At 44.0% G+C, this 18,437-nt stretch overlaps 2 protein-coding genes across 3 annotated transcripts in view; one reads left to right on the top strand and one right to left on the bottom strand.

The window, feature by feature from the left end:
- The window catches only part of LOC106742023 (acetylcholine receptor subunit alpha-like), a 79,532-nt gene that overhangs the window by 12,328 nt on the left and 48,767 nt on the right, over window positions 1-18,437 (top strand). For both annotated transcript variants that reach the window (XM_014614604.1, XM_014614603.1), the window contains exon 2: window positions 11,255-11,307. The gene's annotated coding sequence lies outside the window, so the exon portion shown is untranslated. The remainder of the gene's footprint in view (window positions 1-11,254; window positions 11,308-18,437) is intronic.
- LOC106741980 (IQ domain-containing protein G) overlaps window positions 1-18,437 on the bottom strand; it is a 33,351-nt gene that overhangs the window by 8,181 nt on the left and 6,733 nt on the right.

Below are 18,437 nucleotides of genomic sequence, written 5' to 3'. Positions count from 1 at the left end.
TATCGGGCTTAACCCTTCCGTCACTGGCTCGTTCAATTCATCCTGGCTCGTTCGCGCGTTCTGCCGAAGACGCGGGCCGAGTAGAAAGAAACGACGCGCGTGGAGGGTGCGCGAGTATTTCGAGGGCGCAGCGCTTTAAGGGGTTAACTGGCTGTTCTCTCCGTGTCCTAGCGAGGGTTGTCACGGGTAACCTACTTGGCAGTTTTCGCAGCCCCTCGTGTTTACGTCGCGCCTCTCTCCCTCCCCTACCTTTCACCCTCGCTGTCTCTCTCTCTCTCTTTCTCTTTGCGTGTGTGTGTGTGTGTGCGTTTCTCTCTTTCTCTCCTTGCCGCCCCGTGTCTCGTTCCTTCTTTTACTCGGGCGAGGGTGGTAAACACGCGCTCAGCAGAAACGTCGATCAGTCTCACGGACGGCATGGGGAGAGAATCCCGCCTGCGAAATAAGCCTCGGCAAGTCGCGTCTCAGTTGAGTTCTCTCCACTTGGTTGTCTTCCTGTTCGATGAGAATTAACCAGCGGAAATTGATATTGGGGTGTATGTATATAGAGAGTCTCGCGACGAATTCGCGGACTCCCGATGCTGCGAGACGCACGAAAGTGATCTCTGTGTTTACTTGCGACAATCGAAATGACGATTGACGTGGGAGAAAATCAAACAGAGGATAATTGCGACCCGGAGATAAATTTTCGCGATGCTTTCCAGTGATGTAACGTAGCCGTCGCTTCCTAACGATCTCGCGTCATCCCGTAAACAAGTCTCGTTGTGATCTCGTTAATAGTTTTACGGGCTGAAATACTACGCTCGTAATCGATAAAAATTACTCTGACGACTTAATTTTGTGTTTTTATGCAAACGCGAATTAACCCGGATGGAGTTTGTTCGAAAATGAGTTGTATGTGCAGGTGGTACTTATAATGTGGAAAAAGAAACAAAGGGAGAAATCTATTTACAATCACCGCTCGTTGAATTAACTCATTTTTGCGGTACGTCATCCAATTGTTTCGACTAATCCTGTATTCATCGGTATCGTAAATGGTCGCTGAAAATCGCTGAAAATGGTGTGAACTCATCGAATTCACATCGATTCCGTTCCGTGATTAGCAATTCTGTTAATCACTGCTAATCTAGATGTAACGATAAATCCGCTTGTCGATTCATGTCGTACGCTTCACCGGAAAAATGGTCGTTTTTATCGGTCAGTTTAGCGGGAGCATCGTGCCGCGAATATTCGTCTAACTTGCAGCAGTTTAATTAACCGTGGCTCGCGCTCCTTCTTCCTTTCTCTCCCCATTATAATCTGTCAAGTACTATATCTGTCAAGTGTATGTTTTAAAGTTACATCGATTAATTTCATCCTCATCCCCCTATTTTTTCTCATTTTCTCCCACTGTAGCTGTTGTTAATTAAAATGTAAACACATTTTGATGTTATGTAAGATTTTTGACCTCCAAATGTGAAACATACTCTATTCTATCCCAATCCGATCTATCCTAGCTTTCTCGAGAGAATCAATGGTATATCAATCGAGATTCAATTAACGAATCACCATTTTAATCGAATTTCCTTGCGGCATACGCGTTGTAAGAGACACTTGACTTTCCCGTTTTGCGACCGAGTGCTTGGTTTACATATGCACCTGCTATGAGCATTTCTGGTATTAAACTGCTCCTTTCATACTCGATACCAACAAACAGAGTCGCACACAGATTATCTTCTTTTCCCATAAACACGACGGATTTACAGAAACAAAAGGCTCACACGTTTACGCGCTTCTTTCCTTGGCGACGCTTCCTCGTGAACGTTTTCTGAATTTTATACGCGTCGCCACTCACTCTCGTTTAAGAAGTTGGAGATGGCCGCCGTGTGACGTTTAAAAACAAGTACAGAGTGTCCCGGCAGCCTCGATTTTAATTTCTACACGGAATTTTTAAGCCAGCACGAGAAGAGACACATGTTTTCCTAATTAAATTACCCTGAAAATATACGTCAAAGAGATTTCGCAACAAATAACGGTCTCGGTTGCAATTTTTTTCCGAAGAAGATATACAGAGTGTCTCAGGGCGATGAACTTCGTGAGGAAACAGATTGAGATGAGCAAAAAAGTTCTTTATTATTTTGCAAACAACTCGTAAAATTTCGGGTTATTAATTAAATTATTGAAAATTGTGCACAATGTCATAATGTATACCAAAAGATCGGCCAGAGCGTGGCTGGTCGTCAAGGTGAAAATGATCATGTCTAAGTTGTGTATATATAACAATCAATGGCGCTACCATACAACTCTCCTAATGACATCTGTTGGAATCGGACACGGACTTTTGCACTCATCCAATATCTAACGACAGACATCAGTATATTGAACCTTGAACCTCGAACCTTGAACCTGTTGTCAGGTACAACAGCTGTCATATATTTGTAGATTAGGCCAGCTGAACAAAAAAGTCTTTTTGCAAATAACACGCAAATTTTCTAGTTACTAATTAAAGAAGCTTCTGTACATGGCCATTTTCAATGATTAATAACTCGAAATTTTGCGCGTTGCTTTGCCAAATATAGAGAACTTTTCCGTCCACTTCAATCCGTTCTACGCTTTCTACCCCTGTTAGTTTGGGATACCCTGTATAGCAGTTTGTTCAGAAATACATAAAAAAAATGAGTTCGGAGACAGGCTGGGCATTCTGTTTGGAAGTAAATGCGCTCGCGACTCCGATAGCAGCGTAACGTTTCGCGCCACGTCGCAACGGATGTCGCGTTTAAGGGAAACAGTCAGGAGCCCCGTGTAAATCCAGAACAACTTAATGGCCGGCTAATTTATCGCGTTAAGTAAGCCTGACAACGTGACAGAGGCAATTCGCCGCGATCGTCGTCGTGGGAATTCGGAATTGCGATTTGCAGCACGTGAGCGGCGAACCAATCACGCGCGGCTATTATTTACTGGGCAGTAAAGCTCGCGCGCGCGGCTAAGGAGTTTACGCGCTAAAGACGGATTTCATCGCTTTCGCATGAAATCCAGTTTAATCCTCGTAAAATTTTAACGATTACTCGCGCGTGTGTATATGCGCGTGTATCACCATGATTGAATCTTCTATAAAATCCCGTTGCGCTGCGCCGCCATAAATCGCGAATTTTTACGGTGGTACATTTAAATTTATACATTAAACGCGCGCGTACATACATTGATCGGTATGTCACGGCTAAACGATATATGGTAAGTCTCGTGTATGTATTTTTCACTCTCTCTTGTTATTTGACTGAAAAATGCCGGCGCGATCATATTTTTGCCGACGTTCGTACTTCCGCCGGACGTTGTTACATCCCGTTAATTTATATTAATGTTCCAGAGACAGAACTCCGCGTGTAAGAGTCCGTATGTGTGTATAAATCAACAGAGTAATAGTACGTTCGATCGATATCGACAGAAGTGCAGCTTCAGTTGCTCTCTTTCCCTTTGGAGACGCCGGGGTTTGATCAAATGAAGTCGTTCAAAGGAAAACCGCGTTCAACACTTATCGTCGTCGTCGTCATCATCGTCGTCGTCGCACACGCGAACATTATATGCGTATATGGCTCGTGTTTAACGTCATTCTGCGGGGATTTCATTTGCGCGAAATGTCGACCGTAAAGCGCCTCCGCCGTTGGCCCTGGAATTAGTAACAGCGTTTCAGGGAAGTGCTGAACACGCCGCAGGAATGAAATGATTAAAACTTTCATCGCCGCCCCCCTCATCAGCATTGCTGCGCACTTGTCACGGCAATAAGGCGGCGCGAGTACGCTCGCGATTTCAACTCGAAACCGCGAAGGAATATTAAACATATACGAAACATCCGATATAATCGGAGATAAAAGCCCGAAACCGAACTGGTAGCTGAAAGCCCGAGAGGAACTTTTCGCGGACGTTTCCGAAGTCCTCAATCGCCGATTTCCGAAATTAGGAGTCTAATAGCGTAGAACCGAATCGCTTAATCGCGTTTCGTTCATTCTGCGCGACAGTTCGCGGATCGCCGAGTCTCGTGCGTGAGGACAAAACATCACAAAACATCACTCAAAGCCAGAAGCTATTTGCATTAAGGTTTTTTTTTCTTTCTCGAAAGCGCAGCACACAATCGTTCCTCTAGTATAATTCTGTGTTCGTTCGTTTTCTTTTTTCTCAATGTTAATCCTCCTTTCTTCCCTCCGTGAAAGGCCAAAGCTTCGGACGGTAGGTTGTTGTTTCACGCTCTTATTAGCTTGTCGAATAAAACGAGACGCTCCTTTAATGTCGCTCGAGGTGTATTGTTAATTGCTTCGCTCTACGGCCTCCGCTTTGAATAAATTGTTCCTTCCGGTGGGAAATAAAGCGCTTTCATCCGAACCGGCGGCGTGCTTCTTCCTTTTTTTGTTCTGCCTTCTTTTTTTGACGCGGATAGTGTGAGGGGTCGTGTATACAATATTATCCGGCGAGCTTCCAAAGAATGTCGTGCAATTTCGAGGGCACAAAGGCCGGCTAGGAGATATCGTTGAAGTTCACCTCCTTCCCCCCGCGGCATCAGAAAATCTCATCGTACGAAGTTAAAGGATGTTCGTTTAGCGCGTAATGTCGAAATGTCGTCTCGACATGCCGAAAGTCTTCCCTTTCGCTTCGCGCCGCCACGATTTGATTTCCTGTCGGTGTCTTTGGATTTTCCGATACGGCGTACGCTGTCATGCGTATTTTACGTCTCTTTGTCGATACAAAAGTCGCGTTCGTGCCCGGCAAGCAGACACGCCGGTGGCCGATAAGAGCCTGAATATGCTTTCACGATAAAAGCCAATAGCCCCCCTGTGCGAGAATCTTCGTGTGTTGCTTATCGACTTACAGCCTCGGAAAATGGCAATGGCCGCTCCTGTCGAGGAGCAAACTGTCGTCGTTAGAGGCGACGCCCTGTTATCCGATAATAATATTCATCGAGGGTGCTCCTCGATTTCATCAAAAGTCGATCAGCGCCCGTGAAAAACTCTCGATGGCCCGATTCGCGCGCCGAGTTCGTCAAACGTCCATTATTGAGGAGTGAAAATCTCCCTGAAAATTTGCGTACCTTCCGATCGGCCAAAGAGGTTTGTCAAGTTGTCTTTCATGAATGCATTCGACGGTGCGTTCGAAAAAATCGTGTCGCGCGAAATTGTACAGAAAAAAAATCGGTGCCAAAAAATATTTCATGTAAATGCGATTATCGGACTTGCAATTTTCCCTCGAATCACGTTCTCGCGCATAGCTCCGTTGTGCTCCGCGAAAGAACCGTAAACGGCTGCATAAACGTGGTGGCAATGGATTGCAATAACTCTGCCGCATAACGGCCGAATAACAATCTCCGCAATCAAATTACGTCGGGAATTAAGGAGGCGAGCGAAGCAAAGTACAATTAACAAACACGCCCCGCCCGGCAAATCGCATAATGCAACGCCGTCGTCGTTAAAACACCTCGCACGTAAGCGAGGTGTCCTGTTTTCGGCATAAAATGCGAGACTCCGAGGTGGCATACACGGATACACGTGATTTACACAGGACACAGATTCACGTTTAAGCGTTTATACAGCCGAAAGGTTGAGACCGGTTTAGGGGTGGTAATTGATGCCAAGTTATGTCGCATGAGGAAAAGCGAATTTATCGCTTCTCGTGAGACCGCAACAGGCATTTTACGCGGATTTTATGCGCATTGTCTTCCCCAGTTTTCGATTCCTTTTCGTAAAGAATAAAACTTCGCGGTATGGCGAGCGCGAAGCGGTCCGACGAATTGTTCGTACGTTCTGATGCGCTCAGCATTTGAACGGTGCATAGCAGCCGTATTAGGGAGCTGATCAAGTATCCTGTATTTCCAGGTGCATTAGCGAGCTGCCTGAAAGCTCGCAATAAATTATGCGACAATCGACTCTCTTGCTCTCTCAATCTCTCGCTCCTATTTTCTTCGTTCCTGGTCCACACCGCTGCGTCCCGTTCTCGTTACGACGGCTGCTTTAAAGGGCAAATTCCCGTTTTGTTATTATTTGAACAGGCTGAACGGGGGGAGAATCGATAAATTCACGTTCGGCATCTTCTCACGCTCGAGTCGTGGCATTAGCCGGAGATTAACATTACCGCTATTTACACGGATGGCGCGAGCGCGGAAAATAAACGTCGAGGTGAGCGCGGTGGAGGCGATAGAAAATTGGCGTAAAGCTCAACAGAGAGAAATGTCACGAGGTATATCGGTATAATTAGAAGATCTCAAAAAATTTTACGCGCTAATAGGAAATATTATATTGCAGCAACGAGGGAGATTATAGTATATTTTTAAGATACTTTATCTAGAAGGGAATCTTTTGAAAATTTTAATTTGTTTCAACGCGACTAATCTGCCGAATTTGTAGCACTAGTTGTGGGTTACATTGCGAGAGAATCAAACACTAACGAATTCTAATAATATCCGTTTAACGATTCGGTCTGTTGAACATTATTCAGATATTTTTTTGCGTGTAATCTTTCATATTCGCCACAAGAGAAAAGAAAGTTCTCCTCTCTGAAAATTGCAGCCGGTTTGAGGCAGTATACATAAATATACGGTAAGCGGCACTATGTTTTGCCTCGACAAGAAGATAACGACGCTTAATTGCATAAAGCAATATACGGGGATAATAAAAGTGCCCGCAGCACTTGGTGGCTTTCCCGCACCACTTGCTACTCAACACGATTTTCTCGTCAGTTAATGCCTTCCATTAGAATCGTTAGGCCAACGTCCCTATCAGCTTAAAATTTCCGTGATTATTTAAATGCCGCTTACGATAATCGACGAATAATTCTCCCACGAGCGCTGTCGGATGCTGTTATTCACGAAAACATCGAAGATGGAATTCACTTTCCTTGAATTCACATCGACCTCAATTCCTCTGCGAGAATTTTTACGTCAACCTTGAAAAAAGTAATTCAGAATTGTACGTATGTACACAATAAAAAATTTGGTGTTAAAAACGGTCCATTGAAAATTTTTTATTATTTTAACATGAGAAAATTTGTTGACAAATACACAAATATAATGTTAAATTAACACACTTACTTTGTCAATATATATTAACAAGATGCTAATTTAACGTTATATTTGTGTACTTTTTAACGCATTCCCCGTGTTAAAATAGTACCAAATTCCAGTGAGCCGTTTTTAAAACGAAATTTTTTACTATGTAATAGAAAAACCGTGTTTCGCCAAATACAAAATTCACAATTGATTGCGTCAACGCAGCAACCGGTGCGCTCGTGCTCAACGATCAAATTTTTCCGTGATATGCGAAGAGAATTATCTTTCGACTCATGTCGGTTAATAGCACGATTGCACATTCATTCGCACGTACATTCTATTTCGCGATAGAACGGCAAGAATCAGTGAAATCGCACGTCGCGAGTTTTTTCTATAAATGTGAGCGCATCGGATGTCATTGATGCGACAGAATTGCCCGATACGAGTACGATACGTTATCGAACATAAATGTTTGCGCACAATGAACTGGATGAAAAACAACAAATTATTCAAGTAATCTTGATTGACCGGCCGTTAGAAAGGGAAAATAACCATTTCCAATATGTCTTATATGCGCACAGGCAGGAAGAGTGAGAAAGGGAAGAGGGAGTTCGTATATAAAATAAAGCAGAGACAAATAGGTAAAGAGGCGACTCGAGTGTTTTCCATATCGTCATTCAGGGAGGATATTCAGTGGATTTCAGGCAGTAAACTTAGTTTGCCTAATTCAATTTCAATCGATGCCGAGCCCGAAATTCAGCGAGGATGCTCGCGGTGAATATCTCGGGACCCAAGAGAGGTGGACCCAAAGCTCTCTCGGAGAAAAGTGGAAGACGTACGCCTTCTTGTCTCCTTCTTGTCAAGTCCCGTCTACGGTTTATCCGCCGTGACTGTGTTCGTAACACAGCGCATCGCGAGGACGAAGCAAAATTCTGCGAGCGAAGCGCGGCTGGAGGGGACAGCCTTTCTCGTCGGAGAGCATCGTGGATGCGCGCACTCGTATTGAAAAATTTAATATTGTTCATCCGCGGAGATCCCGGCAGCAAACACAAATAAATAATACAGATACCAATGAGACGGGCGCGACGGTGGAAAAATATCGGTCGTAAATTAAATCTTACAAATACCGAAATTCACGGCATAATTAATGTCAGCCATCTCTCCGTGCGCCTGCATGCGATTCTGTTTATTAATATTCATCGTCCTGCAATCATATCGTCCCGTAAGTTACATAAACGGCAAAAATAAACACAGATGCAACGCTCACTCGCCGGTGCGTGTATCTCTCTTGCCGAGAGAGAGAGAGAGAGAGAGAGAGGAATTTAATATTCATCGGCGCAGAGAGCTTCCTATCGTAACGCCCGGCACAAAGGATCGTCGATTTTGTTATTACGGTCTGGCGTTGTTCAAATCAAATAACACAGAGCGATGGAAACCGTCGTGGCCGGGTCGTTTTCAATCTCCTATCGTCCGTTCCATTATTAAAACACGTCACTAAAACACGTATCGATGATGGACGTGCGGGCACCGCCCGAAATTTCTTGTACGTCGGTGTAATTCAAAATTTATGAACGCGCCGCGATCATAGAGAGTCGGTGGCCAGTATTTAATATTTATTGAATCCTGGCCGCGCGTAAGGTTCGATCCCCGTATATAAGCGCAAGGGTCAAAGGAACACCGAGGATCCGTTATGGTCCCGGGTTACCGTTTCAATATCGGGAGCGCGTGGAAGGTCGCGACAGGATACGTGACGCGGGGATTTTCCAGTGGCTTTTATGTCGGCGACTGTCGGTGTCGCGCGACACGCGGACGTGGACCAACCCTCGTAAACTCATTCGGGCCGTTTCATATCGGACATTGTGACGGATCGCGAGACGGTTTAACGGTGCTTAACCCTCCGCGCAACGTCGTACCCATCAAGATCGTACGTGTCGCGTCGTTCCCAAAGGACGACGGAGTTTTATCTTCAACTGATTTCCCCGCCGGCGTAATCGACGATAACCTTCTTCCCCCTCCCCGCCTTTTCGTTACATGAGCGATACCCGTTTTTTATCAAATCTTTCTTTTTTATGCGCGATGTTCTTCTGCTCCTTAGGAGGTTACCGAGGATACACGGAGGACTTAAGGATTCGAAATGAAACACAGAGCATCTAGCGTCTGTGCCTCTTGTTTCTTGCGCATTCTCCTTTTATATTTCACCCTGCCTCTCTCGATGTCTTCCCGTCTAAATCCGCACGCTTGTGACGAACGCGAACACGGAGGTCGCGCTCCGCTCCACCGTGGAAACACATTTTCGACGGTGATATAAAGGCAAATGAAAAATGTCGACCCCTCTCTCTTACGCGTTACCTGACTTATACGTCAAATATATTACAGCGGATACATATACCTACATGAATATGGAATGCTCGCGGGATTTGCTGGATTTGATATTCGTCCGTGTTCGGTTTCCTTTCCCGCCGACAATTTTATCGCACGTCACGCTAAGAGCCCGTTAATGTGACTCAATCTTTTATAGGACATTAGTCAAATTTCAATTGCAATTTCGGAAAGAATAACGATAATCTTTTTCTTACCCCGGGGTTTGCGTAAGCTGGATCTTTTATCCGTGCTTTGATCACTCGCTGTGAAATATTCAGAAATTATGTCTTCGCGATCTATTTATAAAACGGATTCTCACTCTTCTACACGGTGAAAAACATTTTGTACTTGTATTGAGATCGGTCCTTGTTGACATTTTTTGTTAAATTTTTAACATTCTTATGTGTTAATCTAATATATTGTGTTTATGTTATCTGAACATTTTGTATTGTGTCCATATTCAATATATGTAAATGTTAAAATAACACATTTTATACTTTAATGTCGACTAATATATTAATTTTGTGTTAATTTCCGACATATTTTTAATTGCTTTTCAACATATTCACTTTGTGTTTAATTAACACAAAAATTTGAGTAGATCTCTTAGGACATGTGAAATGTGTTAAATTTAATCAAACACGAAATTTCTTACTATGTATAATCAAAGAGCTTTCGAGGGAGACGTTACTGTGATGTTTCTTCGCTGAATTCATTTTTTTTCCGTGTCAAGAAGTGTTATACGTACAATCTCCGGTAAAATAATTTTTTGCAACGTTCATCCACTCGTCTGTTAAATCGTGCATGAGAAATCTCTCGTGCAAGCGAACGATGTCACTTCAAAAATTTCATGCGATCACTCATTCTGAATGTCGCGGCACTCTCTACATGAAGGAAAAATCAACATCCGCGAGAAACGCGCGCAGTTCTTCGTTCACGTCAACCTGCGCGGTGCCGGCGGTAGCCCACGGCGAAAAACGTGGCGTACGGACGCACGTGTCGTGGTAACGAGCGTCGAGGAAAAGTTTAATAACCCTTCTTAGGCAACGATGCGGACGCAACAAAAATAATTGACGCAAAACCGCCCGACAATCGTCTTCGCGGGCGTTTTCCTCGTGATTTATGTCTCATCGTCGGGAAACTCGTCGGCCAACTTGCAATTTTACCGGCTATTAGCTCTGTGTGTGATACATCTTTCACGGATTAGCGTCTTATCAACGCTTTATATCAAAGCTTCGACCGTCGCTTCGCACGTGTAAGAATGATGCCAATAATTCCTTGCAATTTTTAGCACTTGCGAATATGGCTGACGACTTTATCTGCTTAATTCGCTTAATTCGCATATTCATGTATTCGTCATTTGTACGCGAGCAGTATTGGGACGGATCTAGATAATTATATCTTTGGTTTGGAAAATATCTAGTAACTCTCGATCCAGGGAATGACTAGGCATATATATGCAAAATATTAGATGTTATTACTTTCTAATTTCCGAGGAGAAAAGAGACATTCAATTTAATACATCGAAAATCAGATTTCCTCTATATAAAGTTTTAATTTAGATTATCCTGTGCATAGTAGTTCTTTTAATCCTATGATAAAAATCATGAACATATGAATATTGTCGTGTTTTCGAGCGATCTAACGTTTCGTTGTAATCCTCGCTGTAACTTCGATGTTCCGCATCGATCTCGGGGAGATCTATTGTGAATTTATTGTCGCGTTTCTGCTACCGTTTTTTCTCGTGAATATTCGAGCATGGAATCGAAGTTTCACGAATGGATGTTACACGGCGTCCTTTAATTCGGAAATAGAACGGTATAATATTTAAAACATTGACACAATGCAAGAGTGTGATGGAATAATAGCATTCTTCTTCTCTTGTTCCAGGGAACCGTCCAATAGAAACTCATCCACAGACGTCCCAGAGGCAGCCGGCTTCGGTGAGTTCACCACAGTCAATTTTTTTGCGTTGCTTGACTAGTCTCGTAAACCCGATTGCCCGAGTAACAATGAAAGCGAGCTTTTATGCTCCGCGATTGCTGCAGTAAGAAATACCGTTCCTTTATGCGCAGTCTTTCTTTTCGCGAAATCTATTGTATACTCGTATATGTACCGAGAGAGAAAAATGTCGAGAGTTTTTTTTTCGGACTTCGTCCAAAGAACCCGCGGCGGCCACCTCGAAGTTCACGAAACACGGGCAATCCTATTAACGCGCGATCGGCCTCATCGAGATTCCGCGCTCATGCGGAATCGATCTTTCACCGTTTGGCGCGCAACGACGGTGATGATTAACGCTAATTTGTACGTAAGGACGACGAGCTCCGTGTCGTAAAGCTTCGTAATTGCGAGTGCAACGCGCCGCGACAATGCGCCGCGCTCTAACAAGCCGAGTTGCAGCGATAACCGTGTTTGCAGCGCCAATTAATTTATTATAACAATTCCACCTTTCGGCTGCTAAACAATGTCGACGACGCGAGGAATTACGCGCCGCGGAACTGCGTACCGTACGCGTGAGATTGCTCTCTCCGTGTGTGTGTGTGCGGGCGGTGCGCGTCTGCGTATAATAATTCTGGAGCGTCGTAATTAATCCGCTATTGACTAAAATGCGAAATTGCGCCATTATCAGGATCCCCCGTAATCCCCCGAGTTGCTGTTTTACACGCCCGACGGGCAATTGATGAGCTTTTTGGGAGAACGACTTAGCTTCCCTCGTTTCCTGAATTAAGTTGTCGCTTTGGAGAACTCGTGAAGTATTATACAAGGGGTCTCGGAGGCATCCGAACACGCGAATTTTATACACGAATCTCATGACATTAAGAGTAGATTATTTGATCGACTATTCGGCAAACATATTTATTATATTATTCGTCTCATTTTTCTGGGATTTTTCACTTAGCAGCTTTCTTTAATTAAAGGATTGATAGTCAAGATGCTGAATTGATAGTCAAAAATTATGAAAACTAAAAAACGACCCGGGACGAGAAAATACTGGTTCTCCTTTTTCCTTTCGATATTCCCGGTAGTGAAAAATTCGCCTCGAATTAATAAATACAAAAGAATAGAAATCAAAGGATTTATAAATAGAAAGTGGCTTGTCAAGTCTGTGAAATAGCCCATTTTCGTTGGTAGTTACGTAATATTTAATGATCGGCACGTACATGTACCATGATCGTTCTTCGCGTAAGCGATCGTTTCTTCGAAATTTCAAAGAGTATTAAACCGGAAACTGCGAGGGCGGAATACGCGGCCGCTCGGAGGAACATCGTGTCTAATGGCTCGTAAAATTGAATGTCGCGCACATCGGGTGGGAATAATAATTGATAATAACTGCGGAATAACGAGAGTGCCGCCTACCTGGCTGTCAATCATGACGTGTCCCTTCATCGTCGAATTCTCATGTGTCTGACAGAATTGAAGGTGTCAATATTGAATAGCCTCAAAGCCAATGAATTCCATCGAATTGAGTTAATTCTCCACAGGACGTTTGATGACGATTTACCATTCAAGTTTGTAACATTCCTATTCCTATTATGTTAAAAACTGTCAAAAACTGACGTACGTTTGGCAATTTCGAATTTTGGAATAATTTCACGACATAAGTATTATTTATATTTAAATAAATAAGTAGAAGAGGGGGTAGTATTATGGCACTCTCTTTACATTTTATACAATACTTTGTTAAATAATCAATATTTTAAATTGAAAACTTGACGATTACATTTGTCAGTGTCGTTCAATCGATTCTAGACTCAAAGTTATGGAATATTTATTACTTAGGACGTTATTTATAAAAATGTGGTGACAAAACGGTGTTTTATTACAATTTTATGTATTTATTCAAAATAAACTCTTTTGGAAGAAACGGAAATGAATATAATCGTGAATTTTTAATGCTGACTTGCTTGTCAAGATACAAACTATCAAAAAGACAAGTTTTACAAAACGAATAGACTTTTAAACTTAACTTGAATTACTGATTTATGAAGAATAATTACTTCAACACGAAATCCTCGAGAAAGAGGTCGTGTTAAATCTATTTTAATGGGAGACCAATTTAGCAAAAATACCATATTATTATTTAACTTTGCATAACTCTGTATGTACATAACAAAATAAAATATTAAATAACAAGAAAAACACTCAAATATACATATATTTGTGTAATAATATAAAAATAAGAAATAATGAAGAGAAGAATAAGAATAAGAAAAATGAGAAAATGTATATATAATTAAGTGCTAAAACATTTCGAAATGCTCGAAAGTAAAAATGCGTTATAATAAATGCCATTGTGAATTATCATGTTATCGTCACTATCGGTGGTCTATTAAAGAAATGATTTCATAAATAATCGTCAGAATTCGTTACTTAATAACAGAGACATTAAGGGAGGCCATAATATTTACAAGGACCATACTACCATCTTATCCTCTATGTTTTCAAAACGTACTAATTACATATTAATTCTTTCTCAAAAATGCAACGTCTCTTTGTCAATATTCTTTTAATCCGCGAATTCGAATGTAAAAAATTATTTGTCACGTGTCAATCGCTAACACTGGCGTTAGCCTGTAATCATCAGCTTCTCGACTCGACTTGTCAATGTTGATCGAACGTCAATATCCGCGTTAAAAGACGCGCTGGGCATTCATCTGTCGCGAGTTAGCGTGTTTCCGGTCGACGCACGATGCGTTTAACTGCGTCTGGAGGGCAGCGGGCGCTACGGGGTGGTCGAATAGTAGAAGGATTAAAGAGGCCGCGGGGGAGAGGAGGGGAGAGGGGAGTGAGAGATGTGTCGGTACACTGCTGCAAAAGCAACGACCGGGGCTGACCTGAATCTACGGGCGGCGCGATGAAAAGGGAACGACAAAAGCTGCGGTCTGCGGGACGAGAGTGAAAATACCAAAAATAGGCCGAGACCCTATACGTACGTACGTAAGTACGTAGGTTCATACTTCTGTAAGGGATTGTAGCGTGCGTACGATCGCATGGGAAACACGGCGGAGACTGCAGCTGCGGTCCACGCGCCATTTAATCCGTAATTACTCGCGCCATGACATAAACGTATGAATCCACTCGCGTCGCGCCATAAAGCTATGAATCTATTCGCGTCGCGCCATACCATACCGTGAAAATGCGAATGCACTCTGTGAATTTGCGAGAGAGAAAGAGAGAGAGAGAGAGAGGGAGGACGCTGTTCTCGATCATTCTGCCCGAGTAATCTCACGGTGGAAACGTGGTGGAAGCTGGTGGAAGCGAGCCGAACGAAAAGGCAAACACGCGGAACATAAAGCGCGAATCCCGTGGAAATAGCGTGCACGGTTTGTTTTTAATTTAAGCGCAGACAAGTTCCGAAGATAAAACGGGAAACGGGTTAAGTCGCGTCCAATATTCATATCTCCGTGGCAGACGATTGTTAATGTTTAATGTCGCCCACCTGCGCCCTCTTTCGCGACCATCCGTAGCGCAGTGGCGTAAGTAACGAGGCTGAGGAGAGGACGAGAAAGGTGAAGGAGGTAGAAGGAGGAGAAGGATACGGAAGGATATCGGATTCACCGGGGTAATCGAGACCGACGCTGTCGAAAGTAAAGGGCGAAGGGTGCAGTAAGTGCGCTTGGAGGGGGGTCGTGAGTGGGTGGATGGAGGAAAGGGAAAGGGGAGCACCTGAGAGCGCGTTAGTTTTACGTCATTGCTGCGGCACGTCGGAACCTCGAGGATCCGAAGGCACCCGCCGCCGCTGCGGAGATTCCGCGGTTTCGGCTGCGGCAAATTAGTTCCGTTCGAATTTCATGTCTCGCAATCCCTGGGCACGCGAAACGTCAGAAAGAACGTCGCTCGTAATGTGTGTATACGGCCTTCCTGCGCATCTTCACCTTCCATCCCCGCCTCTTTCTCCTCGTCCCGCGGGGATTCTCGCGAACGTGAGAGCTTTGCATGTCGGCGATCCGACGTTCTCTCTCTCTCTCTCTATATGTGCTTCAGATTTTTAAGCAAAACATCACGCGCGGTCTGGATCGAACGGCGATGTCACGCGGGCGCGCGGCGGAAGCGTTATGTCTCTTGGGTTTTCCGGCGACGGCGATGCTGAAGGAGGAACCATAACCTGACGAGGTCGCGTATACACACGCGTTGTAAAAGTGAAGCACTGAAAGTTTCTAATGAGATAAAGATAGACGCTATAATTTACATAAAACTCTCTTTCTCTCGTGGGCGAACACGAAATCGTGCACACGCGAACAACACGAACGCAACGCAGAGTTATTTCCTATTCGTGGAGAAAAATTAATTAGAGCTTCCTTCTCTCCCGAGCTCTGCGCACTCGTGGTAATTTTTCATTACCGCCCGTTGTGCTGCGAAATCGAACTTTTTTTTTTATTGAGAACGGAGAGCGTAAAAGTTGGCGGTAGAACTTCCGCATTCAGGTGTGCTTACAAAAGAGGCCTGTCCCGGTTGTTACTACAATGAGCAGCGAATTCAAGCAAGAAACTGATGAACTGGTTGTTGATGATCTTTTTTACTTCTCCTCCTTTGTTTGATGATGTACCGTTTCGTTTTTCTTATTTATGATCTAATCATAATGATCATCAGTCGTGATTTAATCGTGACATGTCTAAGAATCGTAAATCTGTATATGTGTTGTACATTTCACACCGTGCGATCGTTCTGATTTCCCGGATTCGGTATCGTTTGCGACGTTTTGTTCGACGTTCCACATCGTAAAGACGGCGAGTTTCGTATCGCCTCGTTAAGCCCGCGAATTAAAGCGACGATCCGGTGCATGGCTGGCTGACTGTCTCTCCTTCCTGCGGAATTGAGCCGTTTAGGTCTACATTTCGTCGGGAATTTCCACCGGCGAAGCCGCGTAATAGCTTTCGGTAGTTTGAACGCCTACAGAGGTAATTTGTTTCGGGGGGGCGAGGGAGAGAAGGGCGGGAAGCCGGGACGGGGAGGGACTGTGGCGGTGAACGTTCGTTTAACCATTCGTTTCTGGATGAATTTTATTGAAACTTTATGGACGATTGAAAGAAGAACGTGTTCCAGATTTCGCGACAGAAGGGGAATTGGAAACAGAACCATCGCGAGCGCGCACGATCGCTTTCAAAACGCGCGTTTTTCAGCCAAATTGATTGTTTCTCCGCGCGCACCGATAACAGTGGCTAATCGCTTGAGATAATTGAGGGGAAACTGATGAAGACTATTTCGCACAGTGAACGGTAAACGGTGCATTGATATTGAAATTTTTATGCGCACGTGTGGGTGTGTACTGCGCAAACTGGTGCAACTTCCATATAAATAGATAGCATTGTATTGTGTGTATGTATGTGTATGTTATGCGCGCGCGTGTGTGTGTGTGTGCGTGTGATCGAATCAATATATCAACTCGTGATATTTTCTGTCTCAACATTTATACCTACGGGAAATCCTGTATTCGCTACAAAAACATTGGTACAGAGGATAACATCAATATAACAATAATCGGCATTCGAGACGATAAATATCACGAATTATGCTAATCCGATCGAAATTGTATCTTTATCCGAACGGGAAGGACGATCCTATTGTTCGAGGGACGGTTTAAATTCCCCGCAATTTCTTTTATTTATGCGTTCTTTGACTGAGCTCGAGTCCGCTTCCGCGCGCGATAATTTCACTAAACGCCATTTGTTCGCTCACGGACAATTAACTTTGGCCAACTTGGTAACTAACGTTCAAATTAGAATTCTCGAAACGAAGTCCGCTTGGAATTGAGTCTGCTTGTGAAATTTCACGAAACGTCCCGAAATAATGTATACAGCGGGACAAAAGGCGCGCTCCGTTTTATCGTACGATTCATTATCTTTCACGACCGTGACACTTCGTGCGCGTCGCGCTTATGGGGACGATGTTCATCCGAAATGACTTTTCGTCGTCGTCGACGCCGCCGGCGCCGTTTATTTATTTGTCTATCGCGGGAGAAAGGAGGAAAGGAGCAAATGATAAAGAACCATATTTTTCAGTTCGTTGTGCCATTAGTCACCAGTACTCGGGCCGAACTGACGATTGATACATTGAACGAGTTGTCGCTGACGACGTAGATGGATGGCGCTTAGATCTCTCGGATCACAGGTGTGATCCACACTATCATTCAAAGATCCTACTTCATCATCGGCCTCCTTCCCGCTAGCATTATTCAGCCTATCCTCGCTCTGGATTTTTAAAAGTAAATAAATAACCGAAAGGGACCGCTCGAAAGTAGTCGGAAAACGTCATTTTAGAAAGAGAGTCGAGGAAATTTGTGCTCTTGAATGTTTTCTCGACGGAGTCCGCAACTTTTAAGTATCTCGCTTCTTTCTGCCTTCAATCATTCGTTTAATCGTGTTATCGTTTATAATTAAAATGTGAAAATTATACAGTCGAAGAAAATAATTCGTCGGAGTAATCTCCGATTTCATCGTATTTCGCAGGAAGGGTCCGTCTAGTATCTCGGTTGAGTTTCCACGCGAAATAAACCGCGATATATATCGCCAGGACGCAATATTAAGAGATTCTTTACACTGTATCCGCCGAAAGGCGGTGGGGTGAAATAAAGATCCACGTTACCTGCTTGAGGACCGCCTGTGATTTACGGCTACTTAAACTTTAGAGGCTCTTCGAAAGTCAACCGACGATACAAGCCTTTATTCACGCATCTTGATCTCAACTCGTGCAGCCGGACCGGTCGGAAGAGTTGCCGTTAGTTAAACTCTCTCGTTAATTAGCGATATGCAAGCTTCGCGGAATTGATGAAACACCAGTTCCGAAGATCTTCGCGTTCCTCGGCTTGCGTTGAGAAAATCGCGGGCACGATCGCAAAATCGAGGCCGGTGGAAGAAAGAGGTAACTCACGCCATGAGTTTTCACGGCGGATAGCAAAGTTTCTCTTCCATTTCGCTGCTTCGCACCCTCCTCCCGCGCTCTCCTCCCTTGCCGCCCTCGAATCACCGGCGTGTTCTCGGCCCTACGGTTGGGCTTTATGAAAATCCCGTTGAAGTTTAGTCGGGCGAAATGGCGCTGCAAAAGTTCTGCGGATGCGGCGGCTGGCAGCATCGTC

Source organism: Dinoponera quadriceps, unplaced genomic scaffold, assembly GCF_001313825.1.
Source record: "Dinoponera quadriceps isolate SergipeBrazil2010 unplaced genomic scaffold, ASM131382v1 scaffold696, whole genome shotgun sequence".
In the NCBI taxonomy this organism is placed as follows: domain Eukaryota; kingdom Metazoa; phylum Arthropoda; class Insecta; order Hymenoptera; family Formicidae; genus Dinoponera; species Dinoponera quadriceps.
Note: the sequence above shows the minus strand (reverse complement) of the source record. Positions and strands in the feature narration are given on the sequence as shown.